The following is a 26115-nucleotide window of genomic DNA, read 5'->3' as shown; positions in this document are numbered from 1 at the left end:
GCGCGAGCGGGAGGAGGTAACCCGGGTGGAGGCCGAGATTGCGGAGCTGGAGGGTGACCTGGGGAGCGGGGTAACAGACGCCAAGTTGCATGTTCTGCACCTCAAGCAGGCGGCCTATAGGGCCCTCGTCACGGAGGCGGCCAGGGGCCTCAGTAGAGAGCAACAGGGGCGACTGTATGATGTGGGTGATAAGGCTGGTAAATTGATTGCGTGGTTGGACAAGAGGGAGAGAGCGAGTCGTGTGGTTCCTTTGATTGAGGGGATGGATGGTGTGCCTGTCACCGAGCCGGAAGCCATTGTCTCCTGCTTCGCGGATTACTTCCGCGAGGTGTACTCCCCGGTTTCTCCCTGCTCGGAGGAAGATTCCCATGCCCTGCTTCGGGACATCGCGCTGCCCTCCCTTACGGTGGAGGACAGGGATTTGTTGGACGCTCCTCCCACCTCGGACGAAATTGCCCTGGCTATTCGCTCGGTCGCATCCGGCAAGGCCATGGGCCCCAATGGTATCCCCATCGAGCTTTACAAGCTGCGACCGGATGTACTGGCGCCCCACCTGCGCGCCATGTTCCTGGCGGCCCACTCGCAGGGTTCCCTCCCGCCGGACCAGCGTCTGGCTACAATCGTGGTGATCCACAAAGAGGGGAGACCCCGTGAGCGGGTTACATCCTATAGGCCTATCTCGCTCTTGAACGCGGAACCCAAAATCCTCGCCAAGGTACTGGCCAACCGGCTGGTTGGCGTGGTGGGGGATTTGGTCCACCAAGACCAATCCGGCTTTATACCCCATCGCAACACGGCTCTTAATCTGCGACGCTTGCATGGGGTGCTCGCGCGTGTCCCGTTTGTGCGGGAGCCGGCCATCTTGGCGTCCTTGGACGCCACCATGGCGTTTGACACACTTGAATGGCCATACATCTGGGCGATGCTGGCGAAATTTGGATTTGGACCGGGATTCATTAGCTGGGTCAAATTGTTGTATTCGGGCCCATTGGCGCAGGTGGTGGTGAATGGGCGAGTCTCGGCCCCCTTTGCGCTGGGGCGGGGCACGCGTCAGGGTTGCCCCTTGTCACCGCTCCTGTTTGCATTGGCCTTGGAGCCCTTGGCGGAGTGGCTGCGGTGGCACCCCTCCATCCGTGGTCTCCGCTGGACCCCCGAGCATGAGGACCGCGTGTCCCTCTACGCCGATGATATCCTTTTGTATCTCGCCTCCCCGCGTAACTCGCTGATTGTCCTGGTTGATGTTTTGCGCTCCTTCGGTCGTAACTCAGGCCTTGTCATCAACTGGGCGAAATCCTGCGTGTATGTGCTCTCCGGGGAGGCTCCGGCCCTACCACGGGACTGCCCGATCCAGATTGCCTCCCAGGGGTTCCGGTACCTGGGTATATATATTACTCTAGACCCGGAGGCCCGCTACGAGCGGAACTTGCTACCCCCCCTCCAGCGCTTGCGGGAGGACGTTGCGCGCTGGCGGCGTCTTCCGCTTTCGCCGCTTGGCCGAGCGGCCTTGTTTAAGATGATGTCCTTGCCGCGCTTTCTGTATGCGCTTCAGAACACTATGGACTTGGTTCCGGCGCGCTACTTCCGTGAGGTGGAGAGCCTGCAGCGGCGCCTGTTCTGGGACGGGAGGCCGCGTATTGCTCTGGCTAAATTGACGCTCCCGTGGTACGATGGGGGGGTTGCCCTCCCGGACATTAAACGGTATTACTGGGCCTCCCAGCTAGCTGCGATTAATCATGGCCTTTACGGGCCCGCCCTGAACCCGGCATTTGAAATGGACAAGATGCTCCTGCCCGGTGGCGACTACAATCGAGCGCTCTACTCTGGCGCGCCCGACTCCCGTCTGACGGGACCGACGCGTGTCATGGTGCGTGTCTGGCACGCGGCTAATGCAGCGATGGGGTGGAAGGACCGTTTGACCCGGGCGACACCGCTATATGCGTCTGAGAGGTTGGGCTCCCTGTGGACATCGAAGGGCTTCGAGAAGTGGGACACGATCGGAATCAGCACAGTGGGAGACCTCTGGACAAGGGGTGGATTTAAAACTTTTGAGACGCTGCGGACGGAATTTCAGCTGCAAGGCAGTGAGTACTTTCGGTACTTACAAGTCCGCCACGCGCTGGGCTCCGTCTTCCCTGATGTCGCGTCCGTTCCGGAGTCTTCCCCCCTGGAGGACAGAGTGCTGGATGGCCATGTCCCAGACAGCACGATCTCCCTTATATATAAAAAACTGATCAACGACAGATCGTGCCTGCTGACTAGTCTCCGCGAGGCCTGGGTTGCCGACGGGCTGGAACTGGACGACGAGGACTGGATTTCCGCGGTGGCCTCTCCGAAGGAGGTGGCCATCCCGGCTCGCCTTCGCTTCGTCCAGCTTAAGATCCTCCACCGGGTTTACGTGACGGGGCCAAGGCTTCTACGTATGGGCTTTGTTGGTGACGGATTGTGTAAGCGTGGCTGTGGTGCCTTGGCAACTTTCATGCATATTCTGTGGGAATGCCCACAGGTGGAGCGATTCTGGCGTGGTGTGCATGAGGTCCTGCGTGTGGTGACGCGTGTTGCGCTGTTGCCTGAAGCGAGGAGATGCTTGCTGAATGTGTGGGAACCAAATGACTATTCGGTCCCGCAGACGCGGTGGGTGACTCTGGGATACATGATAGCTAAGCGTGACATTGCTCAATTGTGGGGATCCCAGAGACCCCCGGCGGTGTCGGCCTGGAAAGAACACATGGATTGGTGTATGTTTCGTGAAAAGGTGGTGTATGTTGCGAGGGGTAAGCCTGGGGCGTGGGTGAAAATCTGGGGCCCCTGGAACGCCTATCGCGGGGGTATTTGTGAGCCGCCACTGCTACCGGCCGCCTCACCGGCTCCGTCCCCTTAGCCGACCCCCTCCCCCAGCCGCGGGCATGTGGTTCCCCTGTCCCTGATCTATTCCCATTCCCCTCTTCAGAGTTTGGCTGCTGGTTGGGATCCCCCACTTAAGGAGCACGTGCCGTCACTTTGGATGGCGGGTTGCCTTGCGGGTGTGGTTTTTTGTGTTGTTCTGTTTGGAAAAAGGAAACCGTATTGTGGGCTTGGAGTTATGGGGCCTGCGCCATTGATATCTCCTGATTTACCGATCTGCACCGCCAAGAGACTCTTACTGTAGGTATGTCATATGCTTCTGCCACTCTAGCGGCCGGCCGGATGGTTGTAGGCCCATACTTGTAACCCTTTTTAACATGTAATAAACGGTTTAAAAAAAAAAAAACAAAAAAAAAAAAAACAAAAGCAGTGCTTATTCCTCACTTGCTCAAATGTCCTTCCTGTCCAGAAAGCTCTGATTAAGCATGCTTATTTTCTTTTTCTGGGATATTTTAAATTGTTTCGCTGTCCAGTCTGTGGCAGTAGAAAGCTGCTTATGATGCCAGGTTTTGATGAATCCCCAAGGTACAAGTACAGAGGAATATATCAGTCTCTAGGATATGGAACTTTTAGCTAACACATCACAATATGTGATGCTTGCCAAGAAAACACTACATTCTGGAGCGCTGATGATCAGAACATTCTGCTCCTGAAGGATAGAAAAGACAGCTTGATTGAAATAAAGTCTGTTTATATTGACGCTCTCTCTCTCCCTATATATACATACATGCGTACACACACACACACAGGTATGTCATGCATTTCTTCAGATTTGTTTCAACCATTTACCATTTATTGGAGAATCCCTACTTTTCAAGTGACTGCAAATGAAGTCATCTCTGGCACTTTTTGTGCAAAGTAAGAGACACACATGACACCTTTTTATAAAAGTCATCAGTTTCTTTGTTACTGTGTACTTTCAAAGCATGGGGCTTTCACACGTCAGGTAAACCTGATTACCACTACACAACAAAAGCAGATGCAGCTTTCTTATCTATGTCGTGATAGAACAGTTGTGAATTGAGTAGAAGAAGGGCCCTGATGTGATACTTATTACATGCAGCCTGTAAGATAGTCAAACATGCAGGCTAAGAAGGAAGATGCAAATATCAATGTATTAGAAAAACACCTAAAGGCGAGTGATATGCTTTCATTCATGCATGGCTAGGAAAAATCGCCATACTGTTGCAAACATTCTTACACCACCAACTGGAAATAAATGATTCTGACATTAAACGTAAAGGTGACAATGCATTTGTATCATCACCTTGAGAAGGATCATCTTGGAATTGAGCCGAGGGCCTCTGCACTCAAAGCCAGAAACACTCCACTAAAATAAGATTCCTGTTGGTGCCAACAATTCTCCATGTTAATGCTTGTTCTAGGTGAGCAGTGAACCGATTGCAGGGCTCTTTTGAAAGCAAGGTCTGAGAACCAACAGATACATCCACACGCCGATTACTTTAGTGTTTTGAGAGAATTCCCTTTCTTGGAACGAGATTGCATGAAATAATCTTCAGGGCTTGGACAATTCCATGGCAAAACGGCACCTATCAACATTGTAGCCAACACAATATAACAACTGTTTCTGCCCGGTTTCGAACCGGGGACCTTTCGCGTGTGAGGCGAACGTGATAACCACTACACTACAGAACCAGATACCTACAGTTGATTTTTCTGTAATGAAACTGCTCCGAACTGGCTATTCCATGGGCCTCTGGCTTTAGATTTCTTTCATGCAACCTGCCCGACATCCCTAGCTGAACGCTCGTACATGCCATGCAAGACCAGATGTTTGGTATTAGCTCAGACTGGGCAGGGCTGAAGCATGAGACTCTAGCAAAGAATTATCCACTACTGCAAAGAAAAAATTGATGTTGGTTTTGAAACGCAAACTTCAAAACAACTTGAAAAGAGTACCAAGAAAAGGGCTCGTCCGGGATTTGAACCCGGGACCTCTCGCACCCAAAGCGAGAATCATACCCCTAGACCAACGAGCCCTCAAAATCCTCTTACCTCTCAAAAGCTAATACCGGCTCTAAGCCCGCAATGAAGATCATGCTGGTATCTTTATGATGCTTGGTCTGTGAATACGCATGAAAGTCAGTCTCAACTTACCCTTTCTCAAACGATAGCACTATCATTTACAAGTGTCTCCTTTTATTCCGTCCCAGCTTTGGACACGTCTTACAGGAAGTCAGCCCTTATTTATATATTTCTTCAGTGGCTGAAGCTTAATGAGAAAGAGTAACAAGTTGTTCATAACAACATAAGAAACACATTGTGCATTTTCTCTTAAATACTCCTTCACTTTGTGCCAAAAGAAATACCAAGGTGAATACCTAGGCCACAGATTCAAGCTAAAGATCTTCCTGCTGAATGCAAGGCGCAATAAAAACTGCATATCGCTGGACTAAAGCATTCCTTGCATAGCCTCTAACATCATAACATAACTGAGCTGCTAGCAGCAAGCTAACCAATACCTTTCTGAAATGAGAATGACATGTGCTTATCTGCTCAATCAGTGCTCAATTAGGCTCGATCAGGCGAGATTTAGAAAAGGTGGAAAGGGTCCAAGTGGATGCCCCTTCCTTTTTAGGGTGGGTCCTGCTGACTATCATAGGATTGCTTGTAAAAGTGGCCAGGGTCAGAGGAAAAGCTGCCAACACTTCTTAGCGTTCTCTATAGATGCAGCCATTTTCTGTGACTGTAATTTCGGCCTTTTCCCAGAAGTCTCTATTCTGCCTATGCAAATTAACAAAAGCAGTGCTTATTCCTCACTTGCTCAAATGTCCTTCCTGTCCAGAAAGCTCTGATTAAGCATGCTTATTTTCTTTTTCTGGGATATTTTAAATTGTTTCGCTGTCCAGTCTGTGGCAGTAGAAAGCTGCTTATGATGCCAGGTTTTGATGAATCCCCAAGGTACAAGTACAGAGGAATATATCAGTCTCTAGGATATGGAACTTTTAGCTAACACATCACAATATGTGATGCTTGCCAAGAAAACACTACATTCTGGAGCGCTGATGATCAGAACATTCTGCTCCTGAAGGATAGAAAAGACAGCTTGATTGAAATAAAGTCTGTTTATATTGACGCTCTCTCTCTCCCTATATATACATACATGCATACACACACACACACAGGTATGTCATGCATTTCTTCAGATTTGTTTCAACCATTTACCATTTATTGGAGAATCCCTACTTTTCAAGTGACTGCAAATGAAGTCATCTCTGGCACTTTTTGTGCAAAGTAAGAGACACACATGACACCTTATTATAAAAGTCATCGGTTTCTTTGTTACTGTGTACTTTCAAAGCATGGGGCTTTCACACGTCAGGTAAACCTGATTACCACTACACAACAAAAGCAGATGCAGCTTTCTTATCTATGTCGTGATAGAACAGTTGTGAATTGAGTAGAAGAAGGGCCCTGATGTGATACTTATTACATGCAGCCTGTAAGATAGTCAAACATGCAGGCTAGGAAGGAAGATGCAAATATCAATGTATTAGAAAAACACCTAAAGGCGAGTGATATGCTTTCATTCATGCATGGCTAGGAAAAATCGCCATACTGTTGCAAACATTCTTACACCACCAACTGGAAATAAATGATTCTGACATTAAACGTAAAGGTGAGAATGCATTTGTATCATCACCTTGAGAAGGATCATCTTGGAATTGAGCCGAGGGCCTCTGCACTCAAAGCCAGAAACACTCCACTAAAATAAGATTCCTGTTGGTGCCAACAATTCTCCATGTTAATGCTTGTTCTAGGTGAGCAGTGAACCGATTGCAGGGCTCTTTTGAAAGCAAGGTCTGAGAACCAACAGATACATCCACACGCCGATTACTTTAGTGTTTTGAGAGAATTCCCTTTCTTGGAACGAGATTGCATGAAATAATCTTCAGGGCTTGGACAATTCCATGGCAAAACGGCACCTATCAACATTGTAGCCAACACAATATAACAACTGTTTCTGCCCGGTTTCGAACCGGGGACCTTTCGCGTGTGAGGCGAACGTGATAACCACTACACTACAGAAACAGATACCTACAGTTGATTTTTCTGTAATGAAACTGCTCCGAACTGGCTATTCCATGGGCCTCTGGCTTTAGATTTCTTTCATGCAACCTGCCCGACATCCCTAGCTGAACGCTCGTACATGCCATGCAAGACCAGATGTTTGGTATTAGCTCAGACTGGGCAGGGCTGAAGCATGAGACTCTAGCAAAGAATTATCCACTACTGCAAAGAAAAAATTGATGTTGGTTTTGAAACGCAAACTTCAAAACAACTTGAAAAGAGTACCAAGAAAAGGGCTCATCCGGGATTTGAACCCGGGACCTCTCGCACCCAAAGCGAGAATCATACCCCTAGACCAACGAGCCCTCAAAATCCTCTTACCTCTCAAAAGCTAATACCGGCTCTAAGCCCGCAATGAAGATCATGCTGGTATCTTTATGATGCTTGGTCTGTGAATACGCATGAAAGTCAGTCTCAACTTACCCTTTCTCAAACGATAGCACTATCATTTACAAGTGTCTCCTTTTATTCCGTCCCAGCTTTGGACACGTCTTACAGGAAGTCAGCCCTTATTTATATATTTCTTCAGTGGCTGAAGCTTAATGAGAAAGAGTAACAAGTTGTTCATAACAACATAAGAAACACATTGTGCATTTTCTCTTAAATACTCCTTCACTTTGTGCCAAAAGAAATACCAAGGTGAATACCTAGGCCACAGATTCAAGCTAAAGATCTTCCTGCTGAATGCAAGGCGCAATAAAAACTGCATATCGCTGGACTAAAGCATTCCTTGCATAGCCTCTAACATCATAACATAACTGAGCTGCTAGCAGCAAGCTAACCAATACCTTTCTGAAATGAGAATGACATGTGCTTATCTGCTCAATCAGTGCTCGATCAGGCGAGATTTAGAAAAGGTGGAAAGGGTCCAAGTGGATGCCCCTTCCTTTTTAGGGTGGGTCCTGCTGACTATCATAGGATTGCTTGTAAAAGTGGCCAGGGTCAGAGGAAAAGCTGCCAACACTTCTTAGCGTTCTCTATAGATGCAGCCATTTTCTGTGACTGTAATTTCGGCCTTTTCCCAGAAGTCTCTATTCTGCCTATGCAAATTAACAAAAGCAGTGCTCTCATTGCCCGGATTTTTAATTTTCGGGACAGAGACGCTATCCTGCAGACCTCCAGGCAACAGGGACCGGTCAAGCTTGATAACATGGATGTGCATTTCTACCCAGACTTTACTCCGGCGGTCCAAAAACTGAGATTGAGTTTTCTCGGAGTTAAACGTCGCCTACGGGACCTGAACCTTAAGTATTCAATGCTTTTTCCAGCTAAGCTAAGGGTGGAGGTGGATGGACGCACGCACTTTTTTGACCAACCCGAGGCGGCTGGGGACTGGTTGGACACTCTACCTGGAGATCGGGGCCGAGGGGGTGGGGGGGGTGCGGTTGGCGGGGAGGGCCCGCCGGATCAGAACTGAGGGGTGAAGAATAGGCCTTGCTCTGGACAACATTCCTTTACCATTTACTGATCGTTTAGGTTCCCCTCCGATGGAGGTCGTGTGGGGTCTGTTGGGGGCTTCCCTCCTCCTCTGGGGGACTAGTTAGTTTTCATCTATGGGGCGACAGGCACACTGCACTTTGGGGGGGCTGTCTGGGCTCATGCAGGGGTGCAGGGAGGGGGGAGTTCTGTTGGGATGGGGGGGTGGGGGGGGTGTGTTGTTTGTTTGCACCGCAAGGCAAGCCCTTTACTGTATTGTTGCTCTCGAGAGGCTCTGTGGGGGACGACTGATTGCTTCTACGTATGATGGGGGGTAGGGATTTGACTGTGTTGTCATGGAATGTTAACGGCCTGGGGGACAGGATTAAGCGTGGTGTGGTCCTGCAGTACCTGAAACGTATCTCACCAGATGTTATCTTCCTGCAGGAGACACACCTTATAGGTAACTCCTTCCATGCCATGAATCGGCGAGGCTATCGTTTGGTGGCCCACTCGGGCTTCACCTCGGGCTCGCGGGGGGTGGGTATCATGATTAAGAACTCGCTCCCGTTGGAGATTGATGAGGTGCGCCATGATGAGAGGGGACGCTACACTGTTCTGGTGGGTAGAATGGAGGGTAGAGTGTTTGTTTTTATATCAGTGTACGTCCCGCCTGGGTTACAATCTACTACATTTGCGGATTTGGGGCGCCTCCTCCTGGACCTCCCGGGTGGCCTGCTGGTGGTTGGGGGGGACTTTAATGCGGTAGTTTCTGGGTCTATGGATCGCCATCCCCCTAGGGACCTCCCCCGGGCACAGGCCTGGCTGTCCGGCCTTTTAGATACTTTGGGCCTGGTGGATTGCTGGCGACTAAAGCATCCCGCACAGCGGCAATACACCTTCCACTCGGGTGCCCATGGTAGCCTCTCGCGGCTTGATTATATCCTTGTCCCGGCGGCCTATGCTGGGAGGGTGGGAGAGGTGTGCCATCTGGCGCGGGGCATTTCAGGTCACTCCCCAGTACTGTTACACTTCGATGTCTTCCCTAGGGGGGAGGGCAGGGTGGCTCCAATCAATGCTTGGTACTTGCGTAACCCCACTATTCGTGCCGACTTGATCAAATCCTTACAGCGATATTTTGATGAGAATGTGGGGTCTGTCCCTTCGGCCATCTCCCTGTGGGAGGCTTTTAAGGTAGTTCTCAGAGGGGAGGCCCTCTCCTCTATCTCCCATGCCAGGAGGCGCGAGCGGGAGGAGGTAACCCGGGTGGAGGCCGAGATTGCGGAGCTGGAGGGTGACCTGGGGAGCGGGGTAACAGACGCCAAGTTGCATGTTCTGCACCTCAAGCAGGCGGCCTATAGGGCCCTCGTCACGGAGGCGGCCAGGGGCCTCAGTAGAGAGCAACAGGGGCGACTGTATGATGTGGGTGATAAGGCTGGTAAATTGATTGCGTGGTTGGACAAGAGGGAGAGAGCGAGTCGTGTGGTTCCTTTGATTGAGGGGATGGATGGTGTGCCTGTCACCGAGCCGGAAGCCATTGTCTCCTGCTTCGCGGATTACTTCCGCGAGGTGTACTCCCCGGTTTCTCCCTGCTCGGAGGAAGATTCCCATGCCCTGCTTCGGGACATCGCGCTGCCCTCCCTTACGGTGGAGGACAGGGATTTGTTGGACGCTCCTCCCACCTCGGACGAAATTGCCCTGGCTATTCGCTCGGTCGCATCCGGCAAGGCCATGGGCCCCAATGGTATCCCCATCGAGCTTTACAAGCTGCGACCGGATGTACTGGCGCCCCACCTGCGCGCCATGTTCCTGGCGGCCCACTCGCAGGGTTCCCTCCCGCCGGACCAGCGTCTGGCTACAATCGTGGTGATCCACAAAGAGGGGAGACCCCGTGAGCGGGTTACATCCTATAGGCCTATCTCGCTCTTGAACGCGGAACCCAAAATCCTCGCCAAGGTACTGGCCAACCGGCTGGTTGGCGTGGTGGGGGATTTGGTCCACCAAGACCAATCCGGCTTTATACCCCATCGCAACACGGCTCTTAATCTGCGACGCTTGCATGGGGTGCTCGCGCGTGTCCCGTTTGTGCGGGAGCCGGCCATCTTGGCGTCCTTGGACGCCACCATGGCGTTTGACACACTTGAATGGCCATACATCTGGGCGATGCTGGCGAAATTTGGATTTGGACCGGGATTCATTAGCTGGGTCAAATTGTTGTATTCGGGCCCATTGGCGCAGGTGGTGGTGAATGGGCGAGTCTCGGCCCCCTTTGCGCTGGGGCGGGGCACGCGTCAGGGTTGCCCCTTGTCACCGCTCCTGTTTGCATTGGCCTTGGAGCCCTTGGCGGAGTGGCTGCGGTGGCACCCCTCCATCCGTGGTCTCCGCTGGACCCCCGAGCATGAGGACCGCGTGTCCCTCTACGCCGATGATATCCTTTTGTATCTCGCCTCCCCGCGTAACTCGCTGATTGTCCTGGTTGATGTTTTGCGCTCCTTCGGTCGTAACTCAGGCCTTGTCATCAACTGGGCGAAATCCTGCGTGTATGTGCTCTCCGGGGAGGCTCCGGCCCTACCACGGGACTGCCCGATCCAGATTGCCTCCCAGGGGTTCCGGTACCTGGGTATATATATTACTCTAGACCCGGAGGCCCGCTACGAGCGGAACTTGCTACCCCCCCTCCAGCGCTTGCGGGAGGACGTTGCGCGCTGGCGGCGTCTTCCGCTTTCGCCGCTTGGCCGAGCGGCCTTGTTTAAGATGATGTCCTTGCCGCGCTTTCTGTATGCGCTTCAGAACACTATGGACTTGGTTCCGGCGCGCTACTTCCGTGAGGTGGAGAGCCTGCAGCGGCGCCTGTTCTGGGACGGGAGGCCGCGTATTGCTCTGGCTAAATTGACGCTCCCGTGGTACGATGGGGGGGTTGCCCTCCCGGACATTAAACGGTATTACTGGGCCTCCCAGCTAGCTGCGATTAATCATGGCCTTTACGGGCCCGCCCTGAACCCGGCATTTGAAATGGACAAGATGCTCCTGCCCGGTGGCGACTACAATCGAGCGCTCTACTCTGGCGCGCCCGACTCCCGTCTGACGGGACCGACGCGTGTCATGGTGCGTGTCTGGCACGCGGCTAATGCAGCGATGGGGTGGAAGGACCGTTTGACCCGGGCGACACCGCTATATGCGTCTGAGAGGTTGGGCTCCCTGTGGACATCGAAGGGCTTCGAGAAGTGGGACACGATCGGAATCAGCACAGTGGGAGACCTCTGGACAAGGGGTGGATTTAAAACTTTTGAGACGCTGCGGACGGAATTTCAGCTGCAAGGCAGTGAGTACTTTCGGTACTTACAAGTCCGCCACGCGCTGGGCTCCGTCTTCCCTGATGTCGCGTCCGTTCCGGAGTCTTCCCCCCTGGAGGACAGAGTGCTGGATGGCCATGTCCCAGACAGCACGATCTCCCTTATATATAAAAAACTGATCAACGACAGATCGTGCCTGCTGACTAGTCTCCGCGAGGCCTGGGTTGCCGACGGGCTGGAACTGGACGACGAGGACTGGATTTCCGCGGTGGCCTCTCCGAAGGAGGTGGCCATCCCGGCTCGCCTTCGCTTCGTCCAGCTTAAGATCCTCCACCGGGTTTACGTGACGGGGCCAAGGCTTCTACGTATGGGCTTTGTTGGTGACGGATTGTGTAAGCGTGGCTGTGGTGCCTTGGCAACTTTCATGCATATTCTGTGGGAATGCCCACAGGTGGAGCGATTCTGGCGTGGTGTGCATGAGGTCCTGCGTGTGGTGACGCGTGTTGCGCTGTTGCCTGAAGCGAGGAGATGCTTGCTGAATGTGTGGGAACCAAATGACTATTCGGTCCCGCAGACGCGGTGGGTGACTCTGGGATACATGATAGCTAAGCGTGACATTGCTCAATTGTGGGGATCCCAGAGACCCCCGGCGGTGTCGGCCTGGAAAGAACACATGGATTGGTGTATGTTTCGTGAAAAGGTGGTGTATGTTGCGAGGGGTAAGCCTGGGGCGTGGGTGAAAATCTGGGGCCCCTGGAACGCCTATCGCGGGGGTATTTGTGAGCCGCCACTGCTACCGGCCGCCTCACCGGCTCCGTCCCCTTAGCCGACCCCCTCCCCCAGCCGCGGGCATGTGGTTCCCCTGTCCCTGATCTATTCCCATTCCCCTCTTCAGAGTTTGGCTGCTGGTTGGGATCCCTCACTTAAGGAGCACGTGCCGTCACTTTGGATGGCGGGTTGCCTTGCGGGTGTGGTTTTTTGTGTTGTTCTGTTTGGAAAAAGGAAACCGTATTGTGGGCTTGGAGTTATGGGGCCTGCGCCATTGATATCTCCTGATTTACCGATCTGCACCGCCAAGAGACTCTTACTGTAGGTATGTCATATGCTTCTGCCACTCTAGCGGCCGGCCGGATGGTTGTAGGCCCATACTTGTAACCCTTTTTAACATGTAATAAACGGTTTAAAAAAAAAAAAAAAAAAAAAAAAAACAAAAGCAGTGCTTATTCCTCACTTGCTCAAATGTCCTTCCTGTCCAGAAAGCTCTGATTAAGCATGCTTATTTTCTTTTTCTGGGATATTTTAAATTGTTTCGCTGTCCAGTCTGTGGCAGTAGAAAGCTGCTTATGATGCCAGGTTTTGATGAATCCCCAAGGTACAAGTACAGAGGAATATATCAGTCTCTAGGATATGGAACTTTTAGCTAACACATCACAATATGTGATGCTTGCCAAGAAAACACTACATTCTGGAGCGCTGATGATCAGAACATTCTGCTCCTGAAGGATAGAAAAGACAGCTTGATTGAAATAAAGTCTGTTTATATTGACGCTCTCTCTCTCCCTATATATACATACATGCGTACACACACACACACAGGTATGTCATGCATTTCTTCAGATTTGTTTCAACCATTTACCATTTATTGGAGAATCCCTACTTTTCAAGTGACTGCAAATGAAGTCATCTCTGGCACTTTTTGTGCAAAGTAAGAGACACACATGACACCTTTTTATAAAAGTCATCAGTTTCTTTGTTACTGTGTACTTTCAAAGCATGGGGCTTTCACACGTCAGGTAAACCTGATTACCACTACACAACAAAAGCAGATGCAGCTTTCTTATCTATGTCGTGATAGAACAGTTGTGAATTGAGTAGAAGAAGGGCCCTGATGTGATACTTATTACATGCAGCCTGTAAGATAGTCAAACATGCAGGCTAAGAAGGAAGATGCAAATATCAATGTATTAGAAAAACACCTAAAGGCGAGTGATATGCTTTCATTCATGCATGGCTAGGAAAAATCGCCATACTGTTGCAAACATTCTTACACCACCAACTGGAAATAAATGATTCTGACATTAAACGTAAAGGTGACAATGCATTTGTATCATCACCTTGAGAAGGATCATCTTGGAATTGAGCCGAGGGCCTCTGCACTCAAAGCCAGAAACACTCCACTAAAATAAGATTCCTGTTGGTGCCAACAATTCTCCATGTTAATGCTTGTTCTAGGTGAGCAGTGAACCGATTGCAGGGCTCTTTTGAAAGCAAGGTCTGAGAACCAACAGATACATCCACACGCCGATTACTTTAGTGTTTTGAGAGAATTCCCTTTCTTGGAACGAGATTGCATGAAATAATCTTCAGGGCTTGGACAATTCCATGGCAAAACGGCACCTATCAACATTGTAGCCAACACAATATAACAACTGTTTCTGCCCGGTTTCGAACCGGGGACCTTTCGCGTGTGAGGCGAACGTGATAACCACTACACTACAGAAACAGATACCTACAGTTGATTTTTCTGTAATGAAACTGCTCCGAACTGGCTATTCCATGGGCCTCTGGCTTTAGATTTCTTTCATGCAACCTGCCCGACATCCCTAGCTGAACGCTCGTACATGCCATGCAAGACCAGATGTTTGGTATTAGCTCAGACTGGGCAGGGCTGAAGCATGAGACTCTAGCAAAGAATTATCCACTACTGCAAAGAAAAAATTGATGTTGGTTTTGAAACGCAAACTTCAAAACAACTTGAAAAGAGTACCAAGAAAAGGGCTCGTCCGGGATTTGAACCCGGGACCTCTCGCACCCAAAGCGAGAATCATACCCCTAGACCAACGAGCCCTCAAAATCCTCTTACCTCTCAAAAGCTAATACCGGCTCTAAGCCCGCAATGAAGATCATGCTGGTATCTTTATGATGCTTGGTCTGTGAATACGCATGAAAGTCAGTCTCAACTTACCCTTTCTCAAACGATAGCACTATCATTTACAAGTGTCTCCTTTTATTCCGTCCCAGCTTTGGACACGTCTTACAGGAAGTCAGCCCTTATTTATATATTTCTTCAGTGGCTGAAGCTTAATGAGAAAGAGTAACAAGTTGTTCATAACAACATAAGAAACACATTGTGCATTTTCTCTTAAATACTCCTTCACTTTGTGCCAAAAGAAATACCAAGGTGAATACCTAGGCCACAGATTCAAGCTAAAGATCTTCCTGCTGAATGCAAGGCGCAATAAAAACTGCATATCGCTGGACTAAAGCATTCCTTGCATAGCCTCTAACATCATAACATAACTGAGCTGCTAGCAGCAAGCTAACCAATACCTTTCTGAAATGAGAATGACATGTGCTTATCTGCTCAATCAGTGCTCAATCAGGCTCGATCAGGCGAGATTTAGAAAAGGTGGAAAGGGTCCAAGTGGATGCCCCTTCCTTTTTAGGGTGGGTCCTGCTGACTATCATAGGATTGCTTGTAAAAGTGGCCAGGGTCAGAGGAAAAGCTGCCAACACTTCTTAGCGTTCTCTATAGATGCAGCCATTTTCTGTGACTGTAATTTCGGCCTTTTCCCAGAAGTCTCTATTCTGCCTATGCAAATTAACAAAAGCAGTGCTTATTCCTCACTTGCTCAAATGTCCTTCCTGTCCAGAAAGCTCTGATTAAGCATGCTTATTTTCTTTTTCTGGGATATTTTAAATTGTTTCGCTGTCCAGTCTGTGGCAGTAGAAAGCTGCTTATGATGCCAGGTTTTGATGAATCCCCAAGGTACAAGTACAGAGGAATATATCAGTCTCTAGGATATGGAACTTTTAGCTAACACATCACAATATGTGATGCTTGCCAAGAAAACACTACATTCTGGAGCGCTGATGATCAGAACATTCTGCTCCTGAAGGATAGAAAAGACAGCTTGATTGAAATAAAGTCTGTTTATATTGACGCTCTCTCTCTCCCTATATATACATACATGCATACACACACACACACAGGTATGTCATGCATTTCTTCAGATTTGTTTCAACCATTTACCATTTATTGGAGAATCCCTACTTTTCAAGTGACTGCAAATGAAGTCATCTCTGGCACTTTTTTGTGCAAAGTAAGAGACACACATGACACCTTATTATAAAAGTCATCGGTTTCTTTGTTACTGTGTACTTTCAAAGCATGGGGCTTTCACACGTCAGGTAAACCTGATTACCACTACACAACAAAAGCAGATGCAGCTTTCTTATCTATGTCGTGATAGAACAGTTGTGAATTGAGTAGAAGAAGGGCCCTGATGTGATACTTATTACATGCAGCCTGTAAGATAGTCAAACATGCAGGCTAGGAAGGAAGATGCAAATATCAATGTATTAGAAAAACACCTAAAGGCGAGTGATATGCTTTCATTCATGCATGGCTAGGAAAAATCGCCATACTGTTGCAAACATTCTTACACCACCAACTGGAAATAAATGATTCTGACATTAAACGTAAAGGTGAGAATGCATTTGTATCATCACCTTGAGAAGGATCATCTTGGAATTGAGCCGAGGGCCTCTGCACTCAAAGCCAGAAACACTCCACTAAAATAAGATTCCTGTTGGTGCCAACAATTCTCCATGTTAATGCTTGTTCTAGGTGAGCAGTGAACCGATTGCAGGGCTCTTTTGAAAGCAAGGTCTGAGAACCAACAGATACATCCACACGCCGATTACTTTAGTGTTTTGAGAGAATTCCCTTTCTTGGAACGAGATTGCATGAAATAATCTTCAGGGCTTGGACAATTCCATGGCAAAACGGCACCTATCAACATTGTAGCCAACACAATATAACAACTGTTTCTGCCCGGTTTCGAACCGGGGACCTTTCGCGTGTGAGGCGAACGTGATAACCACTACACTACAGAAACAGATACCTACAGTTGATTTTTCTGTAATGAAACTGCTCCGAACTGGCTATTCCATGGGCCTCTGGCTTTAGATTTCTTTCATGCAACCTGCCCGACATCCCTAGCTGAACGCTCGTACATGCCATGCAAGACCAGATGTTTGGTATTAGCTCAGACTGGGCAGGGCTGAAGCATGAGACTCTAGCAAAGAATTATCCACTACTGCAAAGAAAAAATTGATGTTGGTTTTGAAACGCAAACTTCAAAACAACTTGAAAAGAGTACCAAGAAAAGGGCTCATCCGGGATTTGAACCCGGGACCTCTCGCACCCAAAGCGAGAATCATACCCCTAGACCAACGAGCCCTCAAAATCCTCTTACCTCTCAAAAGCTAATACCGGCTCTAAGCCCGCAATGAAGATCATGCTGGTATCTTTATGATGCTTGGTCTGTGAATACGCATGAAAGTCAGTCTCAACTTACCCTTTCTCAAACGATAGCACTATCATTTACAAGTGTCTCCTTTTATTCCGTCCCAGCTTTGGACACGTCTTACAGGAAGTCAGCCCTTATTTATATATTTCTTCAGTGGCTGAAGCTTAATGAGAAAGAGTAACAAGTTGTTCATAACAACATAAGAAACACATTGTGCATTTTCTCTTAAATACTCCTTCACTTTGTGCCAAAAGAAATACCAAGGTGAATACCTAGGCCACAGATTCAAGCTAAAGATCTTCCTGCTGAATGCAAGGCGCAATAAAAACTGCATATCGCTGGACTAAAGCATTCCTTGCATAGCCTCTAACATCATAACATAACTGAGCTGCTAGCAGCAAGCTAACCAATACCTTTCTGAAATGAGAATGACATGTGCTTATCTGCTCAATCAGTGCTCAATCAGGCTCGATCAGGCGAGATTTAGAAAAGGTGGAAAGGGTCCAAGTGGATGCCCCTTCCTTTTTAGGGTGGGTCCTGCTGACTATCATAGGATTGCTTGTAAAAGTGGCCAGGGTCAGAGGAAAAGCTGCCAACACTTCTTAGCGTTCTCTATAGATGCAGCCATTTTCTGTGACTGTAATTTCGGCCTTTTCCCAGAAGTCTCTATTCTGCCTATGCAAATTAACAAAAGCAGTGCTTATTCCTCACTTGCTCAAATGTCCTTCCTGTCCAGAAAGCTCTGATTAAGCATGCTTATTTTCTTTTTCTGGGATATTTTAAATTGTTTCGCTGTCCAGTCTGTGGCAGTAGAAAGCTGCTTATGATGCCAGGTTTTGATGAATCCCCAAGGTACAAGTACAGAGGAATATATCAGTCTCTAGGATATGGAACTTTTAGCTAACACATCACAATATGTGATGCTTGCCAAGAAAACACTACATTCTGGAGCGCTGATGATCAGAACATTCTGCTCCTGAAGGATAGAAAAGACAGCTTGATTGAAATAAAGTCTGTTTATATTGACGCTCTCTCTCTCCCTATATATACATACATGCATACACACACACACACAGGTATGTCATGCATTTCTTCAGATTTGTTTCAACCATTTACCATTTATTGGAGAATCCCTACTTTTCAAGTGACTGCAAATGAAGTCATCTCTGGCACTTTTTTGTGCAAAGTAAGAGACACACATGACACCTTATTATAAAAGTCATCGGTTTCTTTGTTACTGTGTACTTTCAAAGCATGGGGCTTTCACACGTCAGGTAAACCTGATTACCACTACACAACAAAAGCAGATGCAGCTTTCTTATCTATGTCGTGATAGAACAGTTGTGAATTGAGTAGAAGAAGGGCCCTGATGTGATACTTATTACATGCAGCCTGTAAGATAGTCAAACATGCAGGCTAGGAAGGAAGATGCAAATATCAATGTATTAGAAAAACACCTAAAGGCGAGTGATATGCTTTCATTCATGCATGGCTAGGAAAAATCGCCATACTGTTGCAAACATTCTTACACCACCAACTGGAAATAAATGATTCTGACATTAAACGTAAAGGTGAGAATGCATTTGTATCATCACCTTGAGAAGGATCATCTTGGAATTGAGCCGAGGGCCTCTGCACTCAAAGCCAGAAACACTCCACTAAAATAAGATTCCTGTTGGTGCCAACAATTCTCCATGTTAATGCTTGTTCTAGGTGAGCAGTGAACCGATTGCAGGGCTCTTTTGAAAGCAAGGTCTGAGAACCAACAGATACATCCACACGCCGATTACTTTAGTGTTTTGAGAGAATTCCCTTTCTTGGAACGAGATTGCATGAAATAATCTTCAGGGCTTGGACAATTCCATGGCAAAACGGCACCTATCAACATTGTAGCCAACACAATATAACAACTGTTTCTGCCCGGTTTCGAACCGGGGACCTTTCGCGTGTGAGGCGAACGTGATAACCACTACACTACAGAAACAGATACCTACAGTTGATTTTTCTGTAATGAAACTGCTCCGAACTGGCTATTCCATGGGCCTCTGGCTTTAGATTTCTTTCATGCAACCTGCCCGACATCCCTAGCTGAACGCTCGTACATGCCATGCAAGACCAGATGTTTGGTATTAGCTCAGACTGGGCAGGGCTGAAGCATGAGACTCTAGCAAAGAATTATCCACTACTGCAAAGAAAAAATTGATGTTGGTTTTGAAACGCAAACTTCAAAACAACTTGAAAAGAGTACCAAGAAAAGGGCTCATCCGGGATTTGAACCCGGGACCTCTCGCACCCAAAGCGAGAATCATACCCCTAGACCAACGAGCCCTCAAAATCCTCTTACCTCTCAAAAGCTAATACCGGCTCTAAGCCCGCAATGAAGATCATGCTGGTATCTTTATGATGCTTGGTCTGTGAATACGCATGAAAGTCAGTCTCAACTTACCCTTTCTCAAACGATAGCACTATCATTTACAAGTGTCTCCTTTTATTCCGTCCCAGCTTTGGACACGTCTTACAGGAAGTCAGCCCTTATTTATATATTTCTTCAGTGGCTGAAGCTTAATGAGAAAGAGTAACAAGTTGTTCATAACAACATAAGAAACACATTGTGCATTTTCTCTTAAATACTCCTTCACTTTGTGCCAAAAGAAATACCAAGGTGAATACCTAGGCCACAGATTCAAGCTAAAGATCTTCCTGCTGAATGCAAGGCGCAATAAAAACTGCATATCGCTGGACTAAAGCATTCCTTGCATAGCCTCTAACATCATAACATAACTGAGCTGCTAGCAGCAAGCTAACCAATACCTTTCTGAAATGAGAATGACATGTGCTTATCTGCTCAATCAGTGCTCGATCAGGCGAGATTTAGAAAAGGTGGAAAGGGTCCAAGTGGATGCCCCTTCCTTTTTAGGGTGGGTCCTGCTGACTATCATAGGATTGCTTGTAAAAGTGGCCAGGGTCAGAGGAAAAGCTGCCAACACTTCTTAGCGTTCTCTATAGATGCAGCCATTTTCTGTGACTGTAATTTCGGCCTTTTCCCAGAAGTCTCTATTCTGCCTATGCAAATTAACAAAAGCAGTGCTCTCTTTGCCCGGATTTTTAATTTTCGGGACAGAGACGCTATCCTGCAGACCTCCAGGCAACAGGGACCGGTCAAGCTTGATAACATGGATGTGCATTTCTACCCAGACTTTACTCCGGCGGTCCAAAAACTGAGATTGAGTTTTCTCGGAGTTAAACGTCGCCTACGGGACCTGAACCTTAAGTATTCAATGCTTTTTCCAGCTAAGCTAAGGGTGGAGGTGGATGGACGCACGCACTTTTTTGACCAACCCGAGGCGGCTGGGGACTGGTTGGACACTCTACCTGGAGATCGGGGCCGAGGGGGTGGGGGGGGTGCGGTTGGCGGGGAGGGCCCGCCGGATCAGAACTGAGGGGTGAAGAATAGGCCTTGCTCTGGACAACATTCCTTTACCATTTACTGATCGTTTAGGTTCCCCTCCGATGGAGGTCGTGTGGGGTCTGTTGGGGGCTTCCCTCCTCCTCTGGGGGACTAGTTAGTTTTCATCTATGGGGCGACAGGCACACTGCACTTTGGGGGGGCTGTCTGGGCTCATGCAGGGGTGCAGGGAGGGGGGAGTTCTGTTGGGATGGGGGGGTGGGGGGGGTGTGTTGTTTGTTTGCACCGCAAGGCAAGCCCTTTACTGTATTGTTGCTCTCGAGAGGCTCTGTGGGGGACGACTGATTGCTTCTACGTATGATGGGGGGTAGGGATTTGACTGTGTTGTCATGGAATGTTAACGGCCTGGGGGACAGGATTAAGCGTGGTGTGGTCCTGCAGTACCTGAAACGTATCTCACCAGATGTTATCTTCCTGCAGGAGACACACCTTATAGGTAACTCCTTCCATGCCATGAATCGGCGAGGCTATCGTTTGGTGGCCCACTCGGGCTTCACCTCGGGCTCGCGGGGGGTGGGTATCATGATTAAGAACTCGCTCCCGTTGGAGATTGATGAGGTGCGCCATGATGAGAGGGGACGCTACACTGTTCTGGTGGGTAGAATGGAGGGTAGAGTGTTTGTTTTTATATCAGTGTACGTCCCGCCTGGGTTACAATCTACTACATTTGCGGATTTGGGGCGCCTCCTCCTGGACCTCCCGGGTGGCCTGCTGGTGGTTGGGGGGGACTTTAATGCGGTAGTTTCTGGGTCTATGGATCGCCATCCCCCTAGGGACCTCCCCCGGGCACAGGCCTGGCTGTCCGGCCTTTTAGATACTTTGGGCCTGGTGGATTGCTGGCGACTAAAGCATCCCGCACAGCGGCAATACACCTTCCACTCGGGTGCCCATGGTAGCCTCTCGCGGCTTGATTATATCCTTGTCCCGGCGGCCTATGCTGGGAGGGTGGGAGAGGTATGCCATCTGGCGCGGGGCATTTCAGGTCACTCCCCAGTACTGTTACACTTCGATGTCTTCCCTAGGGGGGAGGGCAGGGTGGCTCCAATCAATGCTTGGTACTTGCGTAACCCCACTATTCGTGCCGACTTGATCAAATCCTTACAGCGATATTTTGATGAGAATGTGGGGTCTGTCCCTTCGGCCATCTCCCTGTGGGAGGCTTTTAAGGTAGTTCTCAGAGGGGAGGCCCTCTCCTCTATCTCCCATGCCAGGAGGCGCGAGCGGGAGGAGGTAACCCGGGTGGAGGCCGAGATTGCGGAGCTGGAGGGTGACCTGGGGAGCGGGGTAACAGACGCCAAGTTGCATGTTCTGCACCTCAAGCAGGCGGCCTATAGGGCCCTCGTCACGGAGGCGGCCAGGGGCCTCAGTAGAGAGCAACAGGGGCGACTGTATGATGTGGGTGATAAGGCTGGTAAATTGATTGCGTGGTTGGACAAGAGGGAGAGAGCGAGTCGTGTGGTTCCTTTGATTGAGGGGATGGATGGTGTGCCTGTCACCGAGCCGGAAGCCATTGTCTCCTGCTTCGCGGATTACTTCCGCGAGGTGTACTCCCCGGTTTCTCCCTGCTCGGAGGAAGATTCCCATGCCCTGCTTCGGGACATCGCGCTGCCCTCCCTTACGGTGGAGGACAGGGATTTGTTGGACGCTCCTCCCACCTCGGACGAAATTGCCCTGGCTATTCGCTCGGTCGCATCCGGCAAGGCCATGGGCCCCAATGGTATCCCCATCGAGCTTTACAAGCTGCGACCGGATGTACTGGCGCCCCACCTGCGCGCCATGTTCCTGGCGGCCCACTCGCAGGGTTCCCTCCCGCCGGACCAGCGTCTGGCTACAATCGTGGTGATCCACAAAGAGGGGAGACCCCGTGAGCGGGTTACATCCTATAGGCCTATCTCGCTCTTGAACGCGGAACCCAAAATCCTCGCCAAGGTACTGGCCAACCGGCTGGTTGGCGTGGTGGGGGATTTGGTCCACCAAGACCAATCCGGCTTTATACCCCATCGCAACACGGCTCTTAATCTGCGACGCTTGCATGGGGTGCTCGCGCGTGTCCCGTTTGTGCGGGAGCCGGCCATCTTGGCGTCCTTGGACGCCACCATGGCGTTTGACACACTTGAATGGCCATACATCTGGGCGATGCTGGCGAAATTTGGATTTGGACCGGGATTCATTAGCTGGGTCAAATTGTTGTATTCGGGCCCATTGGCGCAGGTGGTGGTGAATGGGCGAGTCTCGGCCCCCTTTGCGCTGGGGCGGGGCACGCGTCAGGGTTGCCCCTTGTCACCGCTCCTGTTTGCATTGGCCTTGGAGCCCTTGGCGGAGTGGCTGCGGTGGCACCCCTCCATCCGTGGTCTCCGCTGGACCCCCGAGCATGAGGACCGCGTGTCCCTCTACGCCGATGATATCCTTTTGTATCTCGCCTCCCCGCGTAACTCGCTGATTGTCCTGGTTGATGTTTTGCGCTCCTTCGGTCGTAACTCAGGCCTTGTCATCAACTGGGCGAAATCCTGCGTGTATGTGCTCTCCGGGGAGGCTCCGGCCCTACCACGGGACTGCCCGATCCAGATTGCCTCCCAGGGGTTCCGGTACCTGGGTATATATATTACTCTAGACCCGGAGGCCCGCTACGAGCGGAACTTGCTACCCCCCCTCCAGCGCTTGCGGGAGGACGTTGCGCGCTGGCGGCGTCTTCCGCTTTCGCCGCTTGGCCGAGCGGCCTTGTTTAAGATGATGTCCTTGCCGCGCTTTCTGTATGCGCTTCAGAACACTATGGACTTGGTTCCGGCGCGCTACTTCCGTGAGGTGGAGAGCCTGCAGCGGCGCCTGTTCTGGGACGGGAGGCCGCGTATTGCTCTGGCTAAATTGACGCTCCCGTGGTACGATGGGGGGGTTGCCCTCCCGGACATTAAACGGTATTACTGGGCCTCCCAGCTAGCTGCGATTAATCATGGCCTTTACGGGCCCGCCCTGAACCCGGCATTTGAAATGGACAAGATGCTCCTGCCCGGTGGCGACTACAATCGAGCGCTCTACTCTGGCGCGCCCGACTCCCGTCTGACGGGACCGACGCGTGTCATGGTGCGTGTCTGGCACGCGGCTAATGCAGCGATGGGGTGGAAGGACCGTTTGACCCGGGCGACACCGCTATATGCGTCTGAGAGGTTGGGCTCCCTGTGGACATCGAAGGGCTTCGAGAAGTGGGACACGATCGGAATCAGCACAGTGGGAGACCTCTGGACAAGGGGTGGATTTAAAACTTTTGAGACGCTGCGGACGGAATTTCAGCTGCAAGGCAGTGAGTACTTTCGGTACTTACAAGTCCGCCACGCGCTGGGCTCCGTCTTCCCTGATGTCGCGTCCGTTCCGGAGTCTTCCCCCCTGGAGGACAGAGTGCTGGATGGCCATGTCCCAGACAGCACGATCTCCCTTATATATAAAAAACTGATCAACGACAGATCGTGCCTGCTGACTAGTCTCCGCGAGGCCTGGGTTGCCGACGGGCTGGAACTGGACGACGAGGACTGGATTTCCGCGGTGGCCTCTCCGAAGGAGGTGGCCATCCCGGCTCGCCTTCGCTTCGTCCAGCTTAAGATCCTCCACCGGGTTTACGTGACGGGGCCAAGGCTTCTACGTATGGGCTTTGTTGGTGACGGATTGTGTAAGCGTGGCTGTGGTGCCTTGGCAACTTTCATGCATATTCTGTGGGAATGCCCACAGGTGGAGCGATTCTGGCGTGGTGTGCATGAGGTCCTGCGTGTGGTGACGCGTGTTGCGCTGTTGCCTGAAGCGAGGAGATGCTTGCTGAATGTGTGGGAACCAAATGACTATTCGGTCCCGCAGACGCGGTGGGTGACTCTGGGATACATGATAGCTAAGCGTGACATTGCTCAATTGTGGGGATCCCAGAGACCCCCGGCGGTGTCGGCCTGGAAAGAACACATGGATTGGTGTATGTTTCGTGAAAAGGTGGTGTATGTTGCGAGGGGTAAGCCTGGGGCGTGGGTGAAAATCTGGGGCCCCTGGAACGCCTATCGCGGGGGTATTTGTGAGCCGCCACTGCTACCGGCCGCCTCACCGGCTCCGTCCCCTTAGCCGACCCCCTCCCCCAGCCGCGGGCATGTGGTTCCCCTGTCCCTGATCTATTCCCATTCCCCTCTTCAGAGTTTGGCTGCTGGTTGGGATCCCTCACTTAAGGAGCACGTGCCGTCACTTTGGATGGCGGGTTGCCTTGCGGGTGTGGTTTTTTGTGTTGTTCTGTTTGGAAAAAGGAAACCGTATTGTGGGCTTGGAGTTATGGGGCCTGCGCCATTGATATCTCCTGATTTACCGATCTGCACCGCCAAGAGACTCTTACTGTAGGTATGTCATATGCTTCTGCCACTCTAGCGGCCGGCCGGATGGTTGTAGGCCCATACTTGTAACCCTTTTTAACATGTAATAAACGGTTTAAAAAAAAAAAAAAAAAAAAAAAAAAACAAAAGCAGTGCTTATTCCTCACTTGCTCAAATGTCCTTCCTGTCCAGAAAGCTCTGATTAAGCATGCTTATTTTCTTTTTCTGGGATATTTTAAATTGTTTCGCTGTCCAGTCTGTGGCAGTAGAAAGCTGCTTATGATGCCAGGTTTTGATGAATCCCCAAGGTACAAGTACAGAGGAATATATCAGTCTCTAGGATATGGAACTTTTAGCTAACACATCACAATATGTGATGCTTGCCAAGAAAACACTACATTCTGGAGCGCTGATGATCAGAACATTCTGCTCCTGAAGGATAGAAAAGACAGCTTGATTGAAATAAAGTCTGTTTATATTGACGCTCTCTCTCTCCCTATATATACATACATGCGTACACACACACACACAGGTATGTCATGCATTTCTTCAGATTTGTTTCAACCATTTACCATTTATTGGAGAATCCCTACTTTTCAAGTGACTGCAAATGAAGTCATCTCTGGCACTTTTTGTGCAAAGTAAGAGACACACATGACACCTTTTTATAAAAGTCATCAGTTTCTTTGTTACTGTGTACTTTCAAAGCATGGGGCTTTCACACGTCAGGTAAACCTGATTACCACTACACAACAAAAGCAGATGCAGCTTTCTTATCTATGTCGTGATAGAACAGTTGTGAATTGAGTAGAAGAAGGGCCCTGATGTGATACTTATTACATGCAGCCTGTAAGATAGTCAAACATGCAGGCTAAGAAGGAAGATGCAAATATCAATGTATTAGAAAAACACCTAAAGGCGAGTGATATGCTTTCATTCATGCATGGCTAGGAAAAATCGCCATACTGTTGCAAACATTCTTACACCACCAACTGGAAATAAATGATTCTGACATTAAACGTAAAGGTGACAATGCATTTGTATCATCACCTTGAGAAGGATCATCTTGGAATTGAGCCGAGGGCCTCTGCACTCAAAGCCAGAAACACTCCACTAAAATAAGATTCCTGTTGGTGCCAACAATTCTCCATGTTAATGCTTGTTCTAGGTGAGCAGTGAACCGATTGCAGGGCTCTTTTGAAAGCAAGGTCTGAGAACCAACAGATACATCCACACGCCGATTACTTTAGTGTTTTGAGAGAATTCCCTTTCTTGGAACGAGATTGCATGAAATAATCTTC

General features: G+C 49.7%; 6 non-coding genes across 6 annotated transcripts; all 6 read right to left on the bottom strand.

The window, feature by feature from the left end:
• Window positions 1-4829: 4829 nt before the first annotated feature.
• On the bottom strand, window positions 4830-4901 carry TRNAP-UGG (transfer RNA proline (anticodon UGG)). The gene has a single exon. It is a non-coding gene; the product is annotated as a tRNA-Pro (tRNA).
• Window positions 4902-6881: 1980 nt separating this feature from the next.
• TRNAV-CAC (transfer RNA valine (anticodon CAC)) lies at window positions 6882-6954 on the bottom strand. The gene has a single exon. It is a non-coding gene; the product is annotated as a tRNA-Val (tRNA).
• A 7178-nt stretch (window positions 6955-14132) lies between these two features.
• On the bottom strand, window positions 14133-14205 carry TRNAV-CAC (transfer RNA valine (anticodon CAC)). The gene has a single exon. It is a non-coding gene; the product is annotated as a tRNA-Val (tRNA).
• Window positions 14206-14477: 272 nt separating this feature from the next.
• Window positions 14478-14549, bottom strand: TRNAP-UGG (transfer RNA proline (anticodon UGG)). Its single transcript has one exon. It is a non-coding gene; the product is annotated as a tRNA-Pro (tRNA).
• Window positions 14550-16530: 1981 nt separating this feature from the next.
• Window positions 16531-16603, bottom strand: TRNAV-CAC (transfer RNA valine (anticodon CAC)). The gene has a single exon. It is a non-coding gene; the product is annotated as a tRNA-Val (tRNA).
• Window positions 16604-18928: 2325 nt separating this feature from the next.
• On the bottom strand, window positions 18929-19001 carry TRNAV-CAC (transfer RNA valine (anticodon CAC)). Its single transcript has one exon. It is a non-coding gene; the product is annotated as a tRNA-Val (tRNA).
• Between the last annotated feature and the right edge of the window lie 7114 nt (window positions 19002-26115).

Source organism: Triturus cristatus, chromosome 8 (assembly GCF_964204655.1).
Source record: "Triturus cristatus chromosome 8, aTriCri1.1, whole genome shotgun sequence".
Classification (NCBI taxonomy): domain Eukaryota; kingdom Metazoa; phylum Chordata; class Amphibia; order Caudata; family Salamandridae; genus Triturus; species Triturus cristatus.
Note: the sequence above shows the minus strand (reverse complement) of the source record. Positions and strands in the feature narration are given on the sequence as shown.